The following is a 24,438-nucleotide window of genomic DNA, read 5'->3' as shown; positions in this document are numbered from 1 at the left end:
CTGCCAACGCGTCACCCAGGTGGGTGCTACACATTCAGGTGCTTATAGCTGCCAACGCGTCACCCAGGTGGGTGCCACACATTCAGGTGCTTATAGCTGCCAACGCGTCACCCAGGTGGGTGCTACACATTCAGGTGCTTATAGCTGCCAACGCGTCACCCAGGTGGGTGCTACACATTCAGGTGCTTATAGCTGCCAACGCGTCACCCAGGTGGGTGCTACACATTCAGGTGCTTATAGCTGCCAAAGTGTCACCCAGGTGGGTGCTACACATTCAGGTGCTTATAGCTGCCAACGCGTCACCCAGGTGGGTGCTACACATTCAGGTGCTTATAGCTGCCAAAGTGTCACCCAGGTGGGTGCTACACATTCAGGTGCTTATAGCTGCCAAAGTGTCACCCAGGTGGGTGCTACACATTCAGGTGCTTATAGCTGCCAAAGTGTCACCCAGGTGGGTGCTACACATTCAGGTGCTTATAGCTGCCAACGCGTCACCCAGGTGGGTGCTACACATTCAGGTGCTTATAGCTGCCAAAGTGTCACCCAGGTGGGTGCTACACATTCAGGTGCTTATAGCTGCCAATGCGTCACCCAGGTGGGTGCTACACATTCAGGTGCTTATAGCTGCCAAAGTGTCACCCAGGTGGGTGCTACACATTCAGGTGCTTATAGCTGCCAAAGTGTCACCCAGGTGGGTGCTACACATTCAGGTGCTTATAGCTGCCAAAGTGTCACCCAGGTGGGTGCTACACATTCAGGGGTGGATGTTCCAGCCTACCTACAGAGGAGTAGCTGTGAACTTCAGAGACAGCCTGATGAATAGCTTTAGGCCTGCCTGGCTGTTGCTTCTCCCTCCCTGGCTGTACCATCGACGCCACGTCCACTCAAGCTACTCCTTTACTGAAATGCATAATTTATCTGTGAAAACCATCTCCCATGAACTGCCAGCTCCCTGAATTTTTTTATTTAAATTTTTTAAAAGCAACTTTGAGATTTTGCATGAAAGGCACTTTATCAAAAAGTGTTTTTATTATTATTTGGGAAGCAGAATATATTTATAAACCTGGACTGGACTTCACTGGAGTGGATTGGAGTCGACTGGAGTAGAGTGCTGCATGCATGGGATTTGACCACATTTCCATTTTAGCAGACACTAATCCAGAGTAATTTACAGTAGTAAGTAGATGCGTTGTCATATTTTTACTACCTCTGTGTCATTTGTGTTGGACGGTAGTCTAGGTCCATCTTGGAACAGTATACCGTTTGCCAAAGTAGTGAAGATCAAAGTAATGAAGATTTGACCATAATATAGCCTAGCAAGCCTCCTGCATTGTACCACTAACACCCCTTACACAAACATGTTGCTTTTAAAAACATTTGAGTCATACAGGACATAGTTACAATAAGCATTCAAAATCATTATCCTGTTCATATGCTGATATAACCAAAAGTCAGTTGCAGTAACATTTTGACAACTCAACATACTGTATACCTACTTTTGTAATCACTCCATACAGAGTATAGTACGTCCTTCTGCATAACTGCAAATTGGAATGAAAAACACATTATTTAGCTTATCCAGAATGGCTTTCAGCCAGTAAAACATATTTTCCTCATACAAAAAAAGGTGAAATGTTGTATGACACTTTAGCCAGGGCTGAGTCAGTGAACAGCTTGTGGACAATTAGTCACGAAACTAGAACAAAGATTTGGGGGGGGTTTCACTATATTTCATCCATAGAAGGGTCCTTTGGAGGAAGGATTGTTGACATATATTTGGCAATTGTATCTTAAAGCATAATTGAGAAATAATTAATTGAAGTTGGGATATTTGTGACATGTTGGCCTTATCCCGGCCTCCTTTAAGACTCCAGATTGTTTCATCTGTAGGTGCTACAAAGCAAAAGTTGGTGTCATATGAAGCTTTACCGTTTGCACTGTAACACTTTTTTTTTTTAACATACATTTAAGAATATTGAAATGTATATACTTGAATATTGAAAATATATCATTTTTGATTTGGCTACGGTTTCAATATATTGTTGAACATAATATACTCCACGGTCATATCAAAGTGTTAGAGTGGGATTTCTGCTAGTTTTAACCACTACAATTAGTGACCCAGCTGGAGGGTTCCTTGCTCCAGATTTGAGAGCTTGTAAAAAAAAAAAAAAAGCCTTCCTGGAGCTATGGACTCCCTTCCAAAATACAGGTTATATCTCAAATGGAACCCAATTACCTATATAGTTCACTACTTTAAACCAGGACCCATAGGGCTCTGGTCAAAAGTAGTCCACTATATAGGGAATAGGGTGCCATTTGGGACGCAGGTATGTACTCCCTTCCTAAATGCATTATGGGAGAGTAAGTACAGTTGAAATCGGAAGTTTACATATACTTAGGCTGGAGTCATTAAAAGTCGTTTTTCAACCACTCCACAAATGTCTTTTTAACAACTATAGTTTTGGCAAGTCGGTTAGGATCTACTTTGTGCATGACACAAGTCATTTTTCCAACAATTGTTTACAGACAGATTATTTCACTTATAATTCACTGTATCACAATTCCAGTGGGTCAGAAGTTTACATACACTATGTTGACTGCCTTTAAACAGTATGGAAACTTCCAGAAAATTATGTCATGGCTTTAGAAGCTTCTAACAGGCTAATTGACATCATTTGAGTCAATTGGAGGTGTACCTGTGGATGTATTTCAAGGCCTACCTTCAAACTCAGTGCCTCTTTGCTTGACATCATGGGAAAAACAAAAGAAATCAGCCAAGACCTCAGAAAAACAAATTGTAGACCTGGTTCATCCTTGGGAGCAATTTCCAAACGCCTGAAGGTACCACGTTCATCTGTACAAACAATAGTATGCAAGTATAAACACCATGGGACCACGCAGCCATCATACCGCTCAGGAAGGAGACGCGTTCTGTCTCCTAGAGATGAACGTACTTTGGTGCGAAAAGTGCAAATCAATCCTAGAACAACAGCAAAGGACCTTGTGAAGATGCTGGAGGAAACAGATACAAAAGTATCTATAACCACAGTAAAACGAGTCCTATATCAACATAACCTGAAAGGCCGCTCAGCAAGGAAGGAGCCACTGCTCCAAAACTCCAATAAAATAGCCAGACTACGGTTTGCAACTGCACATGGGGACAAAGATCATACTTTTTGGAGAAATGTCCTCTGGTCTGATGAAACAAAAATAGAACTGTTTGGCCATAATGATCATCGTTATGTTTGGAGGAAAAAGGGGGCGGCTTGCAAGCCAAAGAACACCATCCCAACTGTGAAGCACAGGGGTGGCAGCATCATGTTGTGGGAGTGCTTTGCTGCAGGAGGGACTGGGGCACTTCACAAAATAGATGGCATCATGAGGATGGAAAATTATGTGGATATATTGAAGCAACATCTCAAGACATCAGTCAGGAAGTTAAAGCTTGGTCACAAATGGGTCTTCCAAATGGACAATGACCCAAGCATACTTCCAAAGTTGTGGCAAAATGGCTTGAGGACAACAAAGTCAAGGTATTGGAGTGGCCATCACAAAGCCCTGACCTCAATCCTATAGAACATTTGTGGGCAGAACTGAAAAAGCGTGTGCGAGCAAGGAGGCCTACACAACCGACTCAGTTACACCAGCTCTGTCAAGAGGAATGGGCCAAAATTCACACAACATATTGTGGGAAGCTTGTGGAAGGCTACCCGAAACGTTTGACCCAAGTTAAACAATTTAAAGGCAATGCTACCAAATACTAATTGAGTGTATGTAAACTTCTGACCCACTGGGAATGTGATGAAATAAATAAAAGCTTAAACAAATCATTCCCTCTACTATTAGAGATTCTTAACATTCTTAAAGTAAAGTGGTGATCCTAACTGACCAAAGGCAGGGAATATTTACTAGGATTAAATGTCAGGAATTGTGAAAAACGTATTTTAGTGTATTTGGCTAAGGTGTATGTAAACTTCCGACTTAAACTGTACATACAGGACCAGTTGGAAAAGGGATGGTGCACAGCCCCAATTAGGTTGCGGTGGTGAGGAGAGAGAGAGAGAGAGAAGAGAGAGAGAGTAAGGTGAATGTTAATCAATTAAGCTGAAGTTTCTCCTCACAAGGAGATGTAGTACAGCCAGCAGCTGGTCCAATGATGTCCCCTGGGACCTTCTAACCCACATCACCTAAAGTTGATTCAGTCAATAGTTCTCTTTTCCCTTATTCTTATATTGACCAGAAATCATATTTTATATACAGTAGTAGGCTACACTGTAGCTCTCTGCATTTAAATTACTTTACTGACGGTCTCCATTGACTGACTGAGTTATAACGAATCCCATATGACAAGTTCTTGGGAAAACCGTGCAGGAGAGTCCTTGAATGTAAAGCCATTATGTACGTTCCAAATGACACCTTCGTCCCTATGTGCCCCTGGTCAAAAGTAGTGTACTATATAGAGAATAGAGTGCAATTTGAGACACAACCATTGCGTTCCTGTTGGATTTGTGAAATGTGCATCTTAATATTGGACTCCTCTGCTGCACGGGGTAGCTCAGGGGATGTAGGCTAAATATTTAAAGAGCAGCACAGCACGCATCTGGTAATGATTCTGTTTAAATATCAATCGTTCTGGGAAAACTGGACAACATTTTCACAAGACCTCCCTGACTAATTGGGATCAGGTGTGCAATGCAGATATGGGAGATATAGCATCAAGCATCGAACCAATAGCATCATCTCTGAATTGAGATCCAATCGATTGTGCAATTTTGATCCACAGGAAAAAGGTCATTGTACTCCAGGAAAATCATATTACAAGAGAAAGAGAGATGGGTTGCCAGACATACTGTAGACAGCAATTCAATCACTGGTTTAGCATACCGTATCTCTGTTTCTGGTGGAGTGTTGATTGAACATTATGCTTTCTTAGGATTAACTTTAACAAAGAGCTGCCTGTTATGACAACATCACCATAATGTTAGAAACAAAATCTCAGAAACACCTCCGGATTCTGCCTTACTGCTTTAAAAGTTTAGCTTCAACAGAGCATGCACGTCGGGAAAATAACCCTGGATTTCAATTCCCTGTCTGTATTATTTGTTTTCAAGAGTTTTCTATTATCCCAGTAGATTTGAACACAAAACCCCCACCCTTGCTATCCTAGACTTAGCAGACTGTAAAGTCATATCTCCAATTTACAAGAGCCCAAAATACAATTGCACTTGAATGAGAATGTAGGAAGGCAGATCAGGTTCCATCCAGAGACGTAGACAAGACATTCAGACCACCACACCCCAACAGGGTTGACCTCTGGAGTCAGGGAAAACCCATGACATCATCCTTAATTGGGGTTCCAGAAGAACCTCATTAAAACCCTGATCTGGTCATTAGTAGGTTCAAATAATGTTGCCCAAATTGAACAATACAGACAGGTACATTACCTAAGACGGAGAGCCACGACCCGGCACCCACTGTATCAACAGACTAGGGGATGTTACAGTGGAACTGAACAGTGCTGAATGACAGGGGTTATGTCCCAAATGGTACCCTAATCCCTATAGGCTCTGGTCAAAAGAAGTGCACTCTAAAGGGGAACAGGGTGCAAATTTGGTACGCTTTCAGGGAACTCCCCCAGCCAGCCACTGGCTAGTCACCCATAGACGTTTGATAAATGGCTGCAATTAAACAGACTAAGAACACTGAAGATGTGATGAATACATCGGCCAAGGGTTCAGATTCAGAGCATAGCGGAAGCGGCCCCAGTGTCTGACAGTTGGTAATTCATAGAGTATAAATGACTTTAAGGGCCAGACATTCAAATAAGAGCTTTCGTACTATTACTCCACTGTTTGGCTCTATTGGTTGACACAACACCATCAAAATAGCACAATGAGCAGAGCCAAGGGGTAAATTATTAATATGGCACCTTGATGTTAACACAGACTAGCCTGCAAGGGACTTCATTAGCAGTAGTCAACTCTAGAATGTACATTAACAAATATACACCGATTCTATTCAATTATTCATCATTCAAAACTTCCTGAGCCCTAGCTGTTACGGTTGCGAAAAAAAATATTGAAAATGTAATGTGATGGTAAAAGAATTAAGCAGGTCTACCACTGATGAAAAAGGCCCTGGTGCTTACATACGAAGAAGAAACTTGGCATAGCTTTTATAGAAACCTCTGTCATAATATGTCACACTTGGATGCATTCAAAATTACCATCACACGTCATACAGTCATTAGTTCAACTTGATTATCTGTACGTTTGGAATGGAGACAAGCTGGAATAAGCTGTAACGGTATGTCATACTACCCCATGTTAATTCCATTAGACACCACAGTCAATAGCTCACTTGGTTTCTGATTTACAAACCAGAGAATATATCAGGAGGACGGAGTGGACATATATTCATCTTCTCTGAGAAACTATTATGTTACTCTCTCTCTAAATCTCTTGGGCTCTCAAGGCAATGACAAAAAATGTTGACAGCGGGATGAATCAATCACGGCGAACTGTGTTTATCCTTCTGCTCCATGTCGTCTCATCTCCAACCTAAACAGACGCTGCTGTTGCTAGGGGTCACTTCACCTGGCACCAATAGAGACTTCAGAAGGAGGACGACGGAGAGAAGGCGTGGTCGGTTGTAATGGACAGGTGCCAAATAACACCCTGTTTCCTATTTAGTGCATTGGGCCCTAGTCGATAGCAGTGCACTATTTAGGTAGTAGGGTGTCTGGTGCCATTTGGGATGCAGACATGGACTCCCCTCCTAAAAACATTATGGGAGAGTAAGTATAGGCCCAGTTGGATAAGGGATGGTGTGCAGCCCCAATTAGGTTAAGTGATAACACAAGTGGATAACTGCTGTGTGTTCACATGATGAAATGCATCCTGAAGATGTTCCTGGACTCTGCCCATGACTGAAGTGTAGACTGTAAGATGTAATTACTGTCCACAAAACAATAAACAAAATACTTCTCACTTCCCTCTCTCTTGTCTTGACCCCTGGCCTCAAAAGAGTCTCTTCTTTAGTTGCAATAGCAAAAGCCAAAATCAAGACTACACTCGCAAAATAACTGCATTTAACAACATCTTTAACCACCTTTTCTTTATGACCTGAACTTTCATGCTCCCCCAATGAGCTGTGGGACCATGTGATCAGTTGCCCAATTAAACCCCATCTACTTCTCTGGACTTATTTTGTGGACATTGGCCTTGGACTTTGCCCCTCAGAGCTCAATGGAGCCATTGTTTCAGGGTGCTGATACATTACCAGGGGTCAGTGACAGTTATATGGTTATGGGCAGGAGGAGCATGACTTTACTGACCTCACAAAAGTTCCCCCGTTCCCAGCTGATGGGCTTGTGTGCATGTGAGACACCCTCGAACGTCCCAAATGGCACCCTATTCCCTACACAGTCCACTGCGTTTAATGGGGCTCTTGTCAAAAGTAGTGCACTGTGCATTGAATAGGATGCCATTTGAGACGGCCCATCATGCTCTCCAAAAGTAGCTGGAGGGTCCCTCAGCTGTCAGAGTAGAGCCTATAAACAGGTCATTCATTGGCTGTAACCAGAGTGAATCCTAAGGATCCTCTGGAACAGGCCATTCTTTGTGTGCTCGCCACAGTCGTGACCCTCTGACCCCTGTGGTCTGCCACAGGGCTGGCGGAAATCACAAGTATTAACTATGTGCTGGCCAACATCTCAAATGGCACCCTATTCCCTATATAGTGCACTGTTTTTACTAGGGCCCATAGGACTCTGGTCAAAAGTAGTGTATTTTATTGGGAATCGGGTGCCATTTGAGACACAACCCGTGAGTCTCTGATCTCTAGACATAATATGTTCATAACTGCAAGACCCTTTTAGCTTTACAGGGCCAAATGCATCCTAAAAAAGACATTCATATGTTACATTCATAAAGAAAAAAAGGCATTTATATCTGAGAATAGGGACAAATAATATGTTTGTAGTTCACCTTTAAGTAGTTATATAATACATACTGAACAAATCACATCCTCTCCCGGAACCCCTGCCAGTAAGTCATCTAACAGCACTTCAAATGTATCAAACCTTCTGAAAATAAGGAAGATAGGATAACAACAACAAAAGAAAATGAGGAAGAGCAAACTGCAAAAGTCAAGGATAGTACGGTTTTACCATTTAATCACTAGCTAAAGAGTTTGGCAAAGCCATCGAAGCATATTCCTCAGGGCTTGAAGCTAAACTGCTGATAGCGAAGTGAATTTTGTTGTGTTGTGTTGTTTCTGTGTTTCCATAGCCATTGGTCTCTTAAATCTTTGTCCAAACATTGCACAACACTGTCGGGATACCCTGAAAAGGTACGAGAGAAAGGGTCCACTTTCTGCCACTTCTCACAAATTCAACCTGACGAAGGCATCTGTGAACTAAAAACATTGTACATTTGTGTACAAGAATAAATCACTCGGGAGCAGCAACATTCTGTGGGCGGGCCTCTCGTTCATTTATCGCGTTCTGCACCCTTTTTTTCCCGCCTCTCCTTGAGCCTTCACTGGTCTCCAGAGTCTAACACGACACTGCTAGTGCTCTGTTCTGCATCCATGCAATATGTAACCTAATGTCAATGTTGAGATGTGCCCATTCCATTTTAACACCTACCTTCAAACAGCAGTGGACGTCAAAAAGTCTAATAGGTTGAATATAGGCCAGCAGAATATCTATTGTCGCGATTTCCCCTTAGATAGTGCAGCTGCAAAGTCAAAATAGTCTATATTGTAAAAAGTCATGAAAATAAAATGTGCTTTTAGGTCGTAATTTAAAGTTAAGCAATAGGGTTGGCAGTGTGGCTAAGGAGATTGTATGACTTTGTGGCTGTGCCAGATTGTGACCTACTCTGCAATGCTGCCCCTAGAACAAGATTCATGACAAAAATTACTAACCTGCCAAAGTCTTACCTTGTAAACAGATGCAAAGCAAATCCAGGTGCTCCACGCTCTAAAGACTTCTGAAACTATTTGGCTGTACGTGCATGATCAAAGCCCGGAGTGGAACTCAACAAACGCGTCAATTTGTCACACAGGGTCAAACATGATCCATGAATTGAACAACTGTATTAATACACATGTAACTTATGACCCCCCCCCCACGTAAAAGTACACAGTTACCCGTGTACTGTAAATTACAACTTTAATGACTGACCATTCACTATTAACACATGATCAACAAAGCCCTGGTCCTCTAGGTGTCTTCAACAAGGCTATTAACATAGTGACAGTGATTTAGAGTCAAGGTGTTTAAACTGTACCGGCCTCCGCAGATTTGTGGTTCTCAACTGTATCATTAACTTTGTACTGGCCGGGTTTTCCCACCCCACTGATCCCAGACTAGGTTAGCTGTCTCCAAGCGTCTGTCTGGGTAACATACCAACACGTGAGCAGCACATGAATCTGCCCACCTTTTCCATGTCGTCATACCAAAGAACTTCAGCCAAAATTCGCAAAACTGTGAAAAACGTATCCGTAGCCCCCAGTGTCTACCAACATGTACTGTACGTAATAATATTACACATCCCCAAATGACACCCCCCTTTTAAGGACGTGTTCATTTCGAAACACAGGCACACATCTGTAGACTGTAAAACATACAGATCGCCTGCTGGAAGACAGCCATTCAGAAGGCAAAGGCTACATCAGATGACTAAACCCATATAACATGATTAACATACCACTACATCAGAGTCAACAGGCCAGAATCCCCTGAATGTATCACCACCATCTGTTGAGTAGCGGTCAGCTCAGGCCAGAGCACAGCCCATGCACCAGACACCATAAATGGATGTTTAGTAATAATGAGAACCATACAGGGGTTCGTCTGTGTGGATTTTTCAATGAAGGGTTTTCCCCTTCTAGCCTCGGTTCTGCAGATGTTTGGGGGAGAATTCTTCATTTAGCGCCATGCCGCTCCACGTCAGCACGGTCATCAGCGAGAACATAAGACCTCAAAAGAAAACAGTAGCCGCTGACAAGGAAAACATGGCCCTGGCGAGAGACCCTTGTGTTTCACAGGAACACTACTCTCAGAATGAAAATAAAGCCTGCAATCCCAAGTGGCTGAGAGTGAGACGGAGAGAGTAGAGAGAGAGACGTATGGAGAGAGAAAGGGAGGCGAGAGAGAGAGAGAAAGAGCGCTATGGAGAGAGAAGAAGAGAGAGCGAGAGGGACCGAGAGCGAGAGAGAGCGACGCAGCCCTCTCCACATCCAAACACAGAAACCTTCAGAACAGAGTAATGTTCTTCGGGTTATAAAAGCAACTGAAGAATAGAACCATTGTACAGCAAGAGCATCATTACCACAAAGCAGAGAATGTACATTCAGGTTTTTTTAAACTCTTCGCCCAAGCATTGCCAAATGTAACTACTACATTCAGACCGAAAGCTGAAATCTATTTGCAAACACAGTTTTAATCACTAAAAAGAAGCACTACTGCTGTGACAAACTAGGGACTACAGGCTACCTTTGACTACAACCAGCTCCTTGTTATACATTCAATGAAATCAACCTAATGGAAGGTGAATGGAGGCTCTGTGAAGCCTTCTATCTCTTGAGGTGACACAGACTTTCATTCTGGTGGTTATAGTTTTCACATTCCATCATTATTAAGCCATGTCAATCAAAAACACTGAATAATGATGGATTGGAAACCTGTTATGTAAGAGGCCTTGCCCACTGTTTCACTTTGGATCTATGGAGCTGTAGTCCACTGTAAATTCTAGAGACCCTCTCCCTAGTGTGACTGGTCTAATTGCATGACTCTGGAATGGCTATAAATTACGGGGCTCTTGCTTGGGAAACGTATTTGCAAACACCCCATTCATATACAGTTCCAAGCACTTCCGCTTCCACACATTTCAGGTTAACTTCAATACATCTTTGTGTAAATCTACACTCGAACAGGACAAAGTTGGTCTCTGTATGCCCATGTTGTGGCTTCCCAGGCCACTGATCTATTTAAAACAGCAGGTATTCTAGAATAGCTTGTATTAGAAAGTTGAAGACTTTGGAATCCCTGGGGTTTAAGTAGTGATTATAATCTTTCCTCAAATCCACAAGTGTATTGGCAGAACAATCAGCTGCATGTAGTAAACATATGACCTGCCCTGCAAAGACATCTTGTTTTTGATCAGGACAGCCAGAAGAGGCGACACCTATTTATCAAACGGTGTTAGATCCCGTGGAACACGGCTGTTCCCAAAGGACCGCGATATTGGACGGGTCACTTAATCTTTAGTGTTAGCATGCCAGTTTTAATGTCCATGACACATGCCAAGTTCAACCATGTTGTGTTGTCGGCACTTCTTCTCAAAGCCTTTGATCTTCTTTGCCACTTTCAACAAGACCTAGTTAGGGTTCAACAATAGAAAGTGAATGCACATCTCAGCACAGCAGGATCTAAAGTGTAAGAATCAGAAATCCGATGTGGCTGTCAGTGACTTTCCTAATTCTGTACAAAAAATAACACTCATGTGGAGCACGGCAGTATTCCACCAAGGCCCATACCGCTTTCAAAGAATTCTCCAGTTTCACTTCAAACACCCTCAAAATTCACGATCATTAGTTTCACATGATTGAAATTTACTTGGAGGAATATATCATGACATTTACATAGCTACTAGTAAAAGCGGGACCCATTTGGGAAACCGACTCAGGAGAAAAGGGATGTTGCCTGGCTTGATATCAAGTTAAACATTGTTTGGGAGATCGAGCCATTGCGTCTCTCCAATGGCTCTGGATAGACAGCTGCTTTCTCATCCCTAACCCCAGAGATACAGTGTTGGACAACCCTGACGAAGGCAGCTGTAGTTGCTGCGAAATGTTAATCAATAGAGATGTGTTGCATCAAAGGCACAGTATGCGGACTCATTGTTTTATTTAATCAATAAGGCCAGAGGAGGTGTGATATATGGCCAATATACCACGGCTAAGGGCTGTTCTTTTGCACGACGCAACACGGAGTCCCTGGACACAGCCCTTAGCTGTGGAATTGACCACAAACCCGAGGTGCCTTATTGCTATTATAAACTGGCTACCAACGTAATTAGAGCAGTAAAAATAAATGTTGTCATGCCCGTGGTATACAGTCTGATATACCACTGCTGTCAGCCAATCAGCACTCAGGGCTCGAACCACCCAGTTTATAATTTCCAACTACTCATGATCAACAACCAGATGTCAGTCCTCAGCCATCCCTGCATGACACTGCCCTCCACAACCTGTCTTATCAGAGGAGCGCACAAAGGGGAAAAAAGAAAAGCCCCAGACCACCCCAACCCACCGGCCTCCCCTCCGTGTTACAGCCCCCTCCCAGTCACAACTAGACCTGCTCGGCTGGGGTCAATTGTCATTTGATACCCAGGTTCTCCAGGAAACCAGGACACCTTCAGAGACGTTTGGCTCTCTCGCCTCAACTTTGACCTGAGGCTAACCTTCCACCATCTGCTTTTTTTGGGTGGGCCATGACCACATTGAGGGAGCAGTGAGCTGAGCTGACAGGGCATAGATGCATCCTATTCCCTATATAGTGCATTCCTTTTAACCAGGGCTCATAAGGATGAGGTGCCCATACAGGGCTCTGGTCAAAAGTCATGCATTATATAGGGAATGGGGTGTCGTTTGGGATGCAGCCGCAGATAGTCCTGGGACGGGCATGACGCCCAATCAGAGGAAGCGGAGCGTGAGGGAGACACTCCTCTCCCCATTTTCACTATGTTATGGCGGGGCCGGGGTTATGAGAAACATTACGTTTTCATTCATTACGTGTTCACATTGTCTCATCGAGGCTATGTCGGAGGAAAGCCTCCCCATATGGTGAGAGGAAGAGGTAGCTACAACTCCAATATAACAACCTAAAAGGTCGTAAAAGGGAAAATGGGATGCTTAGTCAGCTATAGTTAGGCAACAATGGCGGTGTTGATGTTGTGGTGCATGTGGTCATGGTAATGTTTTGCCTGCAACAGAATATAAGCAGCTGTTGAGGTGAGCAAGATATCAGACCTCCCACGAACACTGTGATGTTTGTTCCACCACAGTAGCTAACTGGGGTAACCAGGACGGGCGTGGAAGAAGTCTTTCATGTGAATGCGTGTCAGACTAATGAAGGACATCAGGAGTGTGTACACGCCACGTGAGGAGCTCTGGAAATGAGCTCAGGCCAGCAGAATGCGTCTGATACTGTTTACCACCACATGAAAGGGTCACTCTCAGGGTTTTGTGTGGAATCCTTCCATGCTTTCCTCTCCAGGAGTTTTCCAGCCATGCCCCAGTCTGTCTTAATCCCAGTTTAAGGAGGTTGGTGAGAGAGAATAGTAAACTATTCTAACGAATGTCGTTAAGCTTTACAGTGAAACTGGACAGTACACAGCAACGCAAGAGCCAATATGTTAATCTTTACAGTATGTTAATGCATCTGTAGACCCTCATAGCAGACCAATCGATAACATAATTCACAAATGAAGGTCAACACGTGAACATCAGCGGGCATTATGTCAGTTACATGCTATTATAATGAAATGTGCACCTCTTCTGTGGCATCGCAAAAAAAACTTTGCTACATGGAGGCCAGGGTGTTCTTTGCTCTGCCGTCTGTTACAGATATCAACTGACCACCACCCTCTGTGAAGTTAGAATTGAGGGGCTAGCCGTGCTCATTTTAGAACAGTCAGACATTTTCCAACTCAGCAGATTTAAAAAAAAAAATAATTTTTTTTTAAAAGTGAGGCAAGCTGCTGGTAAGAACAGACATATAAAGTGTCAGGTGTTGGGTGACGAGGGTAGCCCAGCCTCTCTCTGCAGGCCCTCTGGTATATTAGTGAGCTCACAGCAGGTACACACCACGAGACCCTCTCAGCCAATTCCAACGTGCCACTCACAGTTTCCCCAAAGCAATAAAACACAGGCATTTACCGTAAGCCAGGGATGCAGGGAGGGAAGTTGGGAAAAACATCATGCGGTGTCCTTTTCTTGAGCGTCAGCTGAAGGAATGCCAGCGATTGATAGATAGGTGCGGAGTGATCCAAAATAAACATCTGAACTGGAGGCTTGGTCTGGGTGCACGGCCTGCACTGGGAGAACTTGAAAAGCGCAAGTCACATCTCTGGTCCATAATATAACTCAAGTCAGTAGTGCTCCTGAGGGGCCAAGCACTGTTTACCTTTGCCAGAGAGAAGGTTGTTTGTGTACCTTTCAGTATAGACCTGAGAGCTCTCCCGTTCTTGGACTGGGAGGAAACCAGAATGGAGTGTGGCAGCATGGAAACTATAGGCACAGAGGAAGTGGTCAGAGTGATATCCTTTTGGGAGATGCATGGGACGCTGATGGGTACTCAGCCAAAGATGGAGGATAATTGGCACCATAAAGAGAAGAGCACTATAAAGTGAATAAGATGCCATTTTGGGATGCAGACAAAGTCTCATCCGGCCTGTAGGCCTATGGACCGAAAGCTAAAGGCGGAGACATTTGGATTAGAAAAAAAATGAACAAATTATTTGTCAATGAAAATACCTTATTTACAGCCAAGGATCCTCTAGTATGTAACAAGGTACATACTGTGGAAGTGAAATTAGTATAAGTCTGCCCTCTATTGAAACACATGAAGCAGTTATCTTCTACTCGGTGAAGCACAGAGGATACAAAACGCAATATTCACAGTGCATGCACCCTAGCAAACACTAAGGTGTCAGTCCCTTTCTTTGCTATGATGAACACCCCTTGTCTGCGTCACAAATGGCACCCTATTCAGTGACCTATATAGGGAATAGGGTGCCATTTTGGACATACACCTGATAGCACTTACCATTCGAGACAGCTGGTTTCTTATGGTATTAGTTTGAAGCAGAGTTGCAAGATACGTATGACTGCCCTTTCCCTAGAGTAAAATTTATCAAATGTATTTCCATTCTGTATTGCATTCCTTATTTCCCTGTTCCTTCTATTGATATAGCTAGATATGATATCTTCCTCACCTTTACTTTACTCTAAGCCAATACCCTGGGATTTGACTTGAAAGCATTAAAGGGTTTGGCCTTTCAAAAATATGTATTTTATTTTCTGAAACCTCATTGCTGATTATGAAAGTTTTTCTACAGTTTACTACTGTATGACGAGGTATATTTAGTTCTCTCTTGGTAAAATAACCTTTCACTAGAAATGAAATGCCACCGAAGATTTCATATCTGATGTATGTAAAGGACATTTACCTCATGTTCTTCAACATACACAAAATATATATTTTTGGTTGAATTAACATACAGTGCATTCGGAAAGTATTCAGACCCCTTCCCTTTTTCAACATTTTGTTATGCCTTATTCAAAAATTGAGTAAATATATTTTTTTCATCAATCTACACACAATACCCCATAATGACAAAGCAAAATAACAGAGGCACACACCTGTCTATATAAGGTCCCACAGTTGACAGTGCAGGTCAGAGCAAAAACCAAGCTATGATGTTGAAGGAATTGTCCGTAGAGCTCCGAGACAGGATTGTGTCGAGGCACCTGGTGACCTGGGGAAGGGTACCAAAACATTCCTGCAGCATTGAAGGTCCCCAAAAACACAATGACCTCCATTATTCTTAAATGGAAGATGTTTGAAACCACCAACTCTTCATAGAGCAGGCCGCCCGGTCAAACTGAGCAATAATGGGGAGAAGGGCCTTGGTCAGGGCGGTGACCAAGAACCCAATGGTCACTCGGGCAGAGATGGGAGAACCTTCCAGAAAGACAACCATTTCTGCAGAGTTCCACAAATCAGGCGTGTATGGTAGAGTGGCCAGACGGAAGCCACTACTCATTAAAAGGCACATGACAGCTCGCTTGGAGTTTGCCAAAAGGCACCTAAAGGACTCTCAGACCCTGAGAAACAAGATTCTCTGGTCTGATGAAACCAAGATTGAACTCTTTGGCCTGAATTGCCAAGTGTCACAGCTGGAGGAAACCTGGCACCATCCCTACGGTGAAGCATGGTGGTGGCAGCATCATGCTGTGGGGATGTTTTTCGGAGCAAAGTACAGAGAGATTGTTGATGAAAACCTTCTCAAGAGCGCTCGGGACTGCAGACTGGGGTGAATGTTCACCTTCCAACAGGACAACGACCCTAAGCACACAGCCAAGACAACGCAGGAGTGGCTTCGTGACAAGTCTCTGTATGTCTTTGAGTGGTCCAGCCAGACCCTGGACTTGAACCCGATCGAACATCTCTGGAGAGACCTGAAAATAGCTGTGCAGCAACACTCCCCATCCAACTTGACAGAGCTCGAGAGGATCTGCAGAGAAGAATGGGTGTGCCAAGCTTGTAGCGTCATACCCAAGAAGACTTGAGGCTGTAATCGCTGCCAAAGGTGATTCAACAAAGTACTGAGAAAAGGATCTGAATACTTACAATGGGGAGAACAAGTATTTGATACACTGCCGAATTTTGCAGGTTTTCTTACTTACAAAGCATGTAGAGGTCTGTAATTTGTATCATAGGTACACTTCAACTGTGAGAGATGGAATCTAAGACAAAAATCCAGAAAATCACATTGTATGTTTTTTAAGTAATTAATTTGCATTTTATTGCATGACATAAGTATTTAATGATCAATGATCATGAGGAAAGTGAGGGATCAGCCAAAAACTACACGGCAGGACCTGGTCAATGGCCTGAAGAGAGCTGGGACCACAGTCTCAAAGAAAACCATTAGTAACACACTACGCCATCATGGCTTAAAATCCTGCAGCGCACGCAAGGTCCCCCTGCTCAAGCCAGTGCATGTCCAGGCCCGTCTGAAGTTTGCCAATGACCATCTGGATGATCCAGAGGAGGAATGGGAGAAGGTCATGTGGTCTGATGAGACAAAAATAGAGCCTTTTGGTCTAAACTCCACTCGCCGTGTTTGGAGGAAGAAGAAGGATGAGTACAACCCCAAGAACACCATCCCAACCGTGAAGCATGGAGGTGGAAACATCATTCTTTGGGGATGCTTTTCTGCAAAGGGGACAGGACGACTGCACCGTATTGAGGGGAGGATGGATGGGGCCATGTATTGTGAGAACTTGGCCAACAACCTACTTCCCTCAAAAAGAGCATTGAAGATGGGTTGTGGCTGGGTCTTCCAGCATGACAACGACCCGAAACACACAGCCAGGGCAACTAAGGAGTGGCTCCGTAAGAAGCATCTCAAGGTCCTGGAGTGGCCTAGCCAGTCTCCAGACCTGAACCCAATAGAAAATCTTTGGAGGGAGCTGAAAGTCCGTATTGCCCAGCGACAGCCCCGAAACCTGAAGGATCTGGAGAAGGTCTGTATGGAGGAGTGGGCCAAAATCCCTCCTGCAGTGTGTGCAAACCTGGTCAAGAACTACAGGAAACATATGATATCTGTAATTGCAAACAAAGGTTTCTGTACCAAATATTAAGTTCTGCTTTTCTGATGTTTTAAATACTTATGTCATGCAATAAAATGCTAATTAATTAAATCATACAGTGTGATTTTCTGGATTTTGGTTTTAGATTCCGTCTCTCACAGTTGAAGTGTACCTATGATTTAAATTGCATACCTCTACATGCTTTGTAAGTAGCAAAACCCGCAAAATCGGCAGTGTATCAAATACTTGTTCTCCCCACTGTATGTAAATGTGATATTTCAGTTTTTTTTTATTTTATACACTTGCAAAAAAAAAAATCAACATCTATTTTAGCTTTGTCATTATGGGGTATTGTTTGTGTGTGAATAATGCTGTAATGTAACAATGTGGGGAAAGTCAAGGGGTCTGAATACTTTCTGAAGGCACTGCAGTGTGAATTTGGAAAGAGTGGGACATCATAATCCTGATGCATTTATTTATTAGTATGACAAGAGAAAATCTAAAATATTGTTACTAAGCCCTTGCAGAGAAACCACATGATCCAAATCACATCACTTCACTGGTGTGACATCATAGAGATGGGCAGAGCAAGCTTCAAACAGGAAGCTCACCCTGCGAAACACATGGTAAGATCAGTGACATAGCTTTTTTTCTGTTTTGATGTTAAAGGTTATAAAACCGTCATAAATAATCCACTGTGCCAAATTGTGATGTAAATGTGCATACTGGTGGATCAAAACACATTAAAAAGTTGCCAATATTATGTTTCAATTTTGTCATTTGACATTTTTTTATTTGTCCAGCTTTACCAACCATAGCTAGCTAAAGTAGGACAGCATGGAGTAGCTAAAGTGACAGTCTTATAGGCTTTTCCAACAGAGAAAATAGATCCAGTTTACATTAGAGACCCCCTGTACTTACACTACCTTTCAAAGGTTTGGGGTCACTTAGAAATGTCCTTGTTTCGAAAGAAAAGCACATTTTTTGCCCATTAAAATAACATCAAATTGATCAGAAATACAGTATAGAAATATTGCAGCTGGAAACGGCAGATTTTTTATGGAATATCTACATAGGCGTACAGAGGCCCATTATCAGCAATCATCACTCCTGTGTTCCAATGGCACGATGTGTTAGCTAATCCAAGTTTATCATTTTAAAAGGCTAATTGATCATTAGAAAACCATTTTGCAATTATGTTAGCACAGCTGAAAACTGTTGTCCTGATTAACGAAGCAATACAACTGTCCTTCTTTAGGCTAGTTGAGTGTCTGTAGCATCAGCATTTGTGTGTTCGATTACAGGCTCAACATGGCCAGAAACAAAGAACTTTCTTCTGAAACTCGTCAGTCTATTCTTGTTCTGAGAAAGGAAGGCTATTCTATGTGAGAAATTGCCATGAAACTGAAGATCTCGTACAACGCTGTGTACTACTCCCTTCACAGAACAGCGCAAACTGTCTCTAACCAGAATAGAAAGAGGAGTGGGAGGCCCTGGTGCACAACTGAGCAAGAGGCATGTGCTGACCAACTGGCAGGTGTCTTCACTGACATTTTCAACATGTTCCTGATTAAGTCTGTAATACCAACATGTTTCAAGTAGACCACCATAGTCCCTGTGCCCAAGAACACTAAGGCAACCTGCCTAAATGACTACAGACCCGTAACACTCACGTCCGTAGCCATGAAGTGCTTTGAAAGGTTGGTAATGGCTCACATCAACACCATTATCCCAGAAACCCTCGACCCACTCCAATTTGCATACCTCCCAAACAGATCCACAGATGATGCAATCTCTATTGCACTCCAAACTGCCCTTTCCCACCTGGACAAAAGGAACACTTATGTGAGAATGCTATTCATTGACTACAGCTCAGCGTTCAACACCATAGTACCCTCAAAGCTCATCACTAAGCTAAGGATCCTGGGACTGAACACCTCCCTCTGCAACTGGATCCTGGACTTCCTGACGGGCGCCCCCAGGTGGTGAGGGTAGGTAGCAACACATCTGCCACGCTGATCCTCAACACTGGAGCTCCCCAAGGGTGTGTGCTCAGTCCCCTCCTGTACTCCCTGTTCACCCACGACTGCATGACCAGGCATGACTCCAACACCATCATTAAGTTTGCAGATGACACAACAGTGGTAGGCCTGATCACCGACTATGACAAGACAGCCTATAGGGAGGAAGTCAGAGACCTGGCCCGGGTTGTGCCAGAATAACAACCTATCCCTCAACGTAACCAAGACTAAGGAGATTATTGTGGACTACGGGAAAAGGAGGACCGAGAACGCCACCGTTCTCATCGACGGGGCTGTAGTGGAGCAGTTTGAGAGGTTCAAGTTCCTTGGTGTCCACATCAACAACAAACTAGAATGGTCCAAACACAGCAAGACAGTTGTGAAGAGGGCACGACAAAGCCTATTCCCCCTCAGGAAACTTAAAAGATTTGGCATGGGTTCTGCGATCCTCAAAAGGTTCTACAGCTGAAACATCGAGAGCATCCTTACTGGTTGCATCACTGCCTGGTATGGCAATTGCTCGGCCTCTGACCGCAAGGCACTAGAGGGTAGTGCATACGCCCAGTACATCACTGGGGCTAAGCTGCCTGCCATCCAGGACCTCTACACCATGTGGTGTCAGAGGAAGGCCCTAAAAATTGTCAAAGACCCCAGCCACCCCAGTCATAGACTGTTCTCTCTACCGCATGGCAAGCGGTACTGGAGTGCCAAGTCTAGGACAAAAATGTTTCTCAACAGTTTTTACCACCAAGCCATAAGACTCCTGAACAGGTAATCAAATGGCTACCCGGACTATTTGCATTTTGTGCCCCACCAACCCCTCTTTTTATGCTGCTGCTACTCTCTGTTTATCATATATGCATAGTCACTTTAACAATACATTCATGGCCTCCTGGGTGGCGCAGTGGTCTAAGGCACTGCATCGTAGTGCTAGCTGTGCCACCAGAGTCTCTGGGTTGGAGCCCAGGCTCTGTCGCAGCCGGCCGCGACCGGGAGGCCCATAGGGCGGCGCACAATTGGCCTTGCGTCATCTGGGTTAGGGAGGGTTTGGCCGGCAGGGATATCCTTGTCTCATTGCGCACTGGCGACTCCTGTGGCGGGCCGGGCACAGTGCACGTCCTCCAACACATTGGTGCAGCTGGCTTCCGGGTTGGATGCGCACTGTGTTAAGAAGCAGTGTGGCTTGTGTTTCGGAGGACGCATGGCTCTCGATCTTTGCCTTTCCCGAGTCCGTACGGGAGTTGCAGCGATGAGACAAGACAGTAACTACTAACAATTGGATACCACGAAATTGGGGAGGAAAAGGGGGTAAAAAAAAAACATGTAAAAAACTCTACATACTACCTCAATTGGGCTGAACAACCAGTGCTCCCGCACATTGGCTAACCGGGCTATCTGCATTGTGTCCTGCCACCCGCCAACCCCTTATTTTTACGCTTCTGTTACTCTCTGTTCATCATATATGCAGTCACTTTAACCAGATCTACATGTACATACTACCTCAATCAGCCGGACTAACCGGTGTCTGTATGTAGCCTCGCTACTGTTTATATCCTCGCTACTGTATATAGCCTGTCTTTTTACTGTTGTTTTATTTCTTTACTTTATTTCTCTATTGTTCACCTAATACATTTTTTGCACTATTGGTTAGAGCCTGTAAGTAAAGCATTCCACTGTAAGGTCTACTACACCTGTTGTATTTGGCGCACGTGACAAATAAACTTTGATTTGAAGTACATTAGAGTGTCTAGTTTGAAAAACAGTCCTCAACTGGCAGCTTCATGAAATAGTACCCGCAAAACACAAATCTCAGGGTCAACAGAGAAGAGGGGACTCCGGGATGCTGGCCTTCTAGGCAGTTCCTCTGTCCAGTGTCTGTGTTCTTTTGCCCATCTAAATCTTTTCTTTTTATTGGTCAGTCTGAGATGTGGCTTTTTCTTTGCCTAGAAGGCCAGCATCCCGGAGCCGCCTCTTCGCTATAAACCCATACATTTCCAAAATCCTCAGATGTTTCCTAATCACACATTGAATTGTCATTGAGGTACAATTAGGACTATAATAAGGGTGTCACAGTTTATCTAACCTGCATTAGAAAACATCTTGAGGATTTCAGAAATGCATCATGTGTTGGGCTAATATGTTAGATGTCGAAAGAGGTAGAATTGTCCCACTTATTCTTAATTCACCATATTGTTTATGGTCATACACTTGCTATCTCATGTTATAGCTTTAGGTAATAACATTCCCAATTGACCTTAAATGTCAAATTAAAATAAGGATATTGAAGCCTACAGTACAGTATGGCTACCGTAGTATCTTTTCTCCCTCAGATGACTCTCAGGGTTTAGTTAAACGTGTGTGTCCAAATCCACCCCCACTCTCTTTCGCTTAGCTACACTAGGCACGTAGATGAATTCCCTTAGTGTATTTCTTCAGTTAATCCCTCAAGTATACCTTAACTACCATTTATAGTGCTCGCTGCTTGCCGATAACATTATATAATAGTGGTCGTACACGAACGAACGGCTCTTTTTGGTGAACGTCGGGAACCAAATTGCGTCTGTGAAAAGATACGTTCATTTGGCTGCCTCTGATATGCAGACTGTTATTGCTAGTTTTTGAGCTCCAGATAACAACATTAGAAATATTCGATTTTTCATACATTTTAAGCACCACTGAACAAAAAAAAGCCGTTTGGAAGCCAAATGAACGTCTCTTTTCGGTGAATCGAGCTAAAAAAAATATCTCAACGAAAAGACTCAGAATGCACATAATTATATTAAGTAGATTACAATGTCCTCATATATATTCACGTCATGCCGGAAACTGGGGTTGGGGTCTCAACTTACTGTTGAGAGTTAAAGAATATACAAGATGTCATTTCGAAATATATAACAACTGCATTAGCAGTTTCTCTCTTGTTAGGTCAGTCACTCAATTAACCCATGCAAGTTAAAAAAAATGTAGATTGAATATTAGTCGAGGCCAGCTATCTAAACTTGTAGTAATCATGGTCAATTTCTGACCGGTGTCCACATTGATTTTGTTAAGCACTCTGTCAGATATCATATAAAAAAACTAAAACAATCTGCCCAATTTATGGCAAAATGTGTAGAATCGCAGGAACTTGCTGTAAAACGGATATAAAAGTTTGCCCATGGCAACATGAGTAGAATTGCATGAAATGAGTTACAAAATTGCTAAATCTACTCTCCGCCCCACCGCAAATTGCATATATTTGCAGCAGAATGTTCTCTAACATCCCGAGTTTCTGACATGACCTGAATGCGGCAACAGGCTACTCTGTTTAGGACCAACAGCAAAATAGAAAATGATTTATATAAAGAATACATAACTAACCACTGATGCATAACTTCAAATGGATTATGTTAATGGTTCCAAACAGGAGAAAACCTCTTCATGCACTTCCCAACTTTTGATGTTCAATATTTAAACCAGAAGCTCGGTATACAGGATACCTTTACAATGATGTGCTTGTGTGGACAACCATGGGCTCATTCATAAAGATGTTTGAGCATCCTTAACCTACCCTCACCCTTCCTCCAGAGGACTTGTCATTGGTCATTTCCTCTAATCCCTGCGGTGCATAGTTTACTCAAAGTGGACACCATTTTTGAACCTCCGCATTCAGAAAAATAAAAATCACCTTGAACCTTTTGACTCTCTCTAGAGAATTGAATAAATATGTTGGTGTCTGTGTGTGAAATGGCACCCTATCCCCTATATAGGGCACAACTTTCGACTAGGCCCATAGAGCTCTGATCAAAAGTAGTGCACTATGTAGGGGATAGGGCATCACTTGGGATGCATTGTATGTATGCCTTTTTTTAAATAGTGGTATAGTATTTGCTTAGCTTTACATATGCACATGTTCAAGGGACTCAAAAGTTGTTTTACAACAAATAATTGTTTAACTAAAACATTAATACTAGTATTACATTTTAGGCGTCATTTAGCAGACACTCTTATCCAGAGCAGTAGTGAGTGCACACATTTTTCGTACTGGTCTCCCATGGGTATCAAACCCATACTGCTGTACTCGTGACAAGACAACTGGCAGAACACACCTGGATGCTTACTTTGCTTACTAGCTCTAACTATTTACTGCCAAGTTCTTTGATTTGTTCGCTAACATATTAGCCAATCCATTCAAAGGCTACAGTAGTATAAAACCTTCAAAACCCCCTTAATACATGAATGACATTTATATCTTCTTGCTAGTGCAAATGTCAGGTTACAGCTGCATATCTTGAATTGTAGACTATACCTTTATCAGGACTACTAAAGGTAAATCTTTATCAGATTTTGGGAGACATTCAATGAGAACCACTGTTAGCTGTTCTGGGCAATAAGGAGCCAATGATGTACATACAGCAGCAGATGTAGAATAATCTGGTGTCATCTTGGATGGGCTCTCTATACAAGGGGGCCATTGTTTGTGGAACATGAAAAGAAAGAGTCTTTGACAGAACCTCTACTATCCAACAGAGATCAGACACTCTCACAGACATAGTTTTGTCAGGGAGATGGGGAGACACGCCACATAGACCTAAACCACAGGGTCTCTGAGGTAAGACTGAGCTCTGGGAAAAAACATCAGCACAGAGGGTGACCGCTCTACAGCACCATGCTACATGTCCTTAAGGACTATGTGTGAGTGTGACATGAGAGAAGAGGGGGTCAGGAGGGTAGAGCAGAGAGTGTCATGTAAGGGGCAAACAGATCATATGGAAGGAAAACTTTCTAGTACCCCTGTATTTTCATCCGTTAAATTAGCCAGAAAGTTTATTATAAGATCCATGTTCTTTCATTTGGCAATTCCCTTTTATATGAATAGAATCAGATTGATTTATCAATTTACACTCCTATTTCTTTCCGTTTTCTTCTCAATAAAACTTGTCAGGTCTCGGATGTAACACAATTGTTATTTTCCTTACCATACATTACTTTTTCAACCGCTAGTATAGTGTGCCCCCATGTGGTGAAATGAGTTCTGGAAACC

This window comes from Oncorhynchus nerka, linkage group LG27, assembly GCF_034236695.1.
Source record: "Oncorhynchus nerka isolate Pitt River linkage group LG27, Oner_Uvic_2.0, whole genome shotgun sequence".
Classification (NCBI taxonomy): Eukaryota; Metazoa; Chordata; class Actinopteri; order Salmoniformes; family Salmonidae; genus Oncorhynchus; species Oncorhynchus nerka.
Note: the sequence above shows the minus strand (reverse complement) of the source record.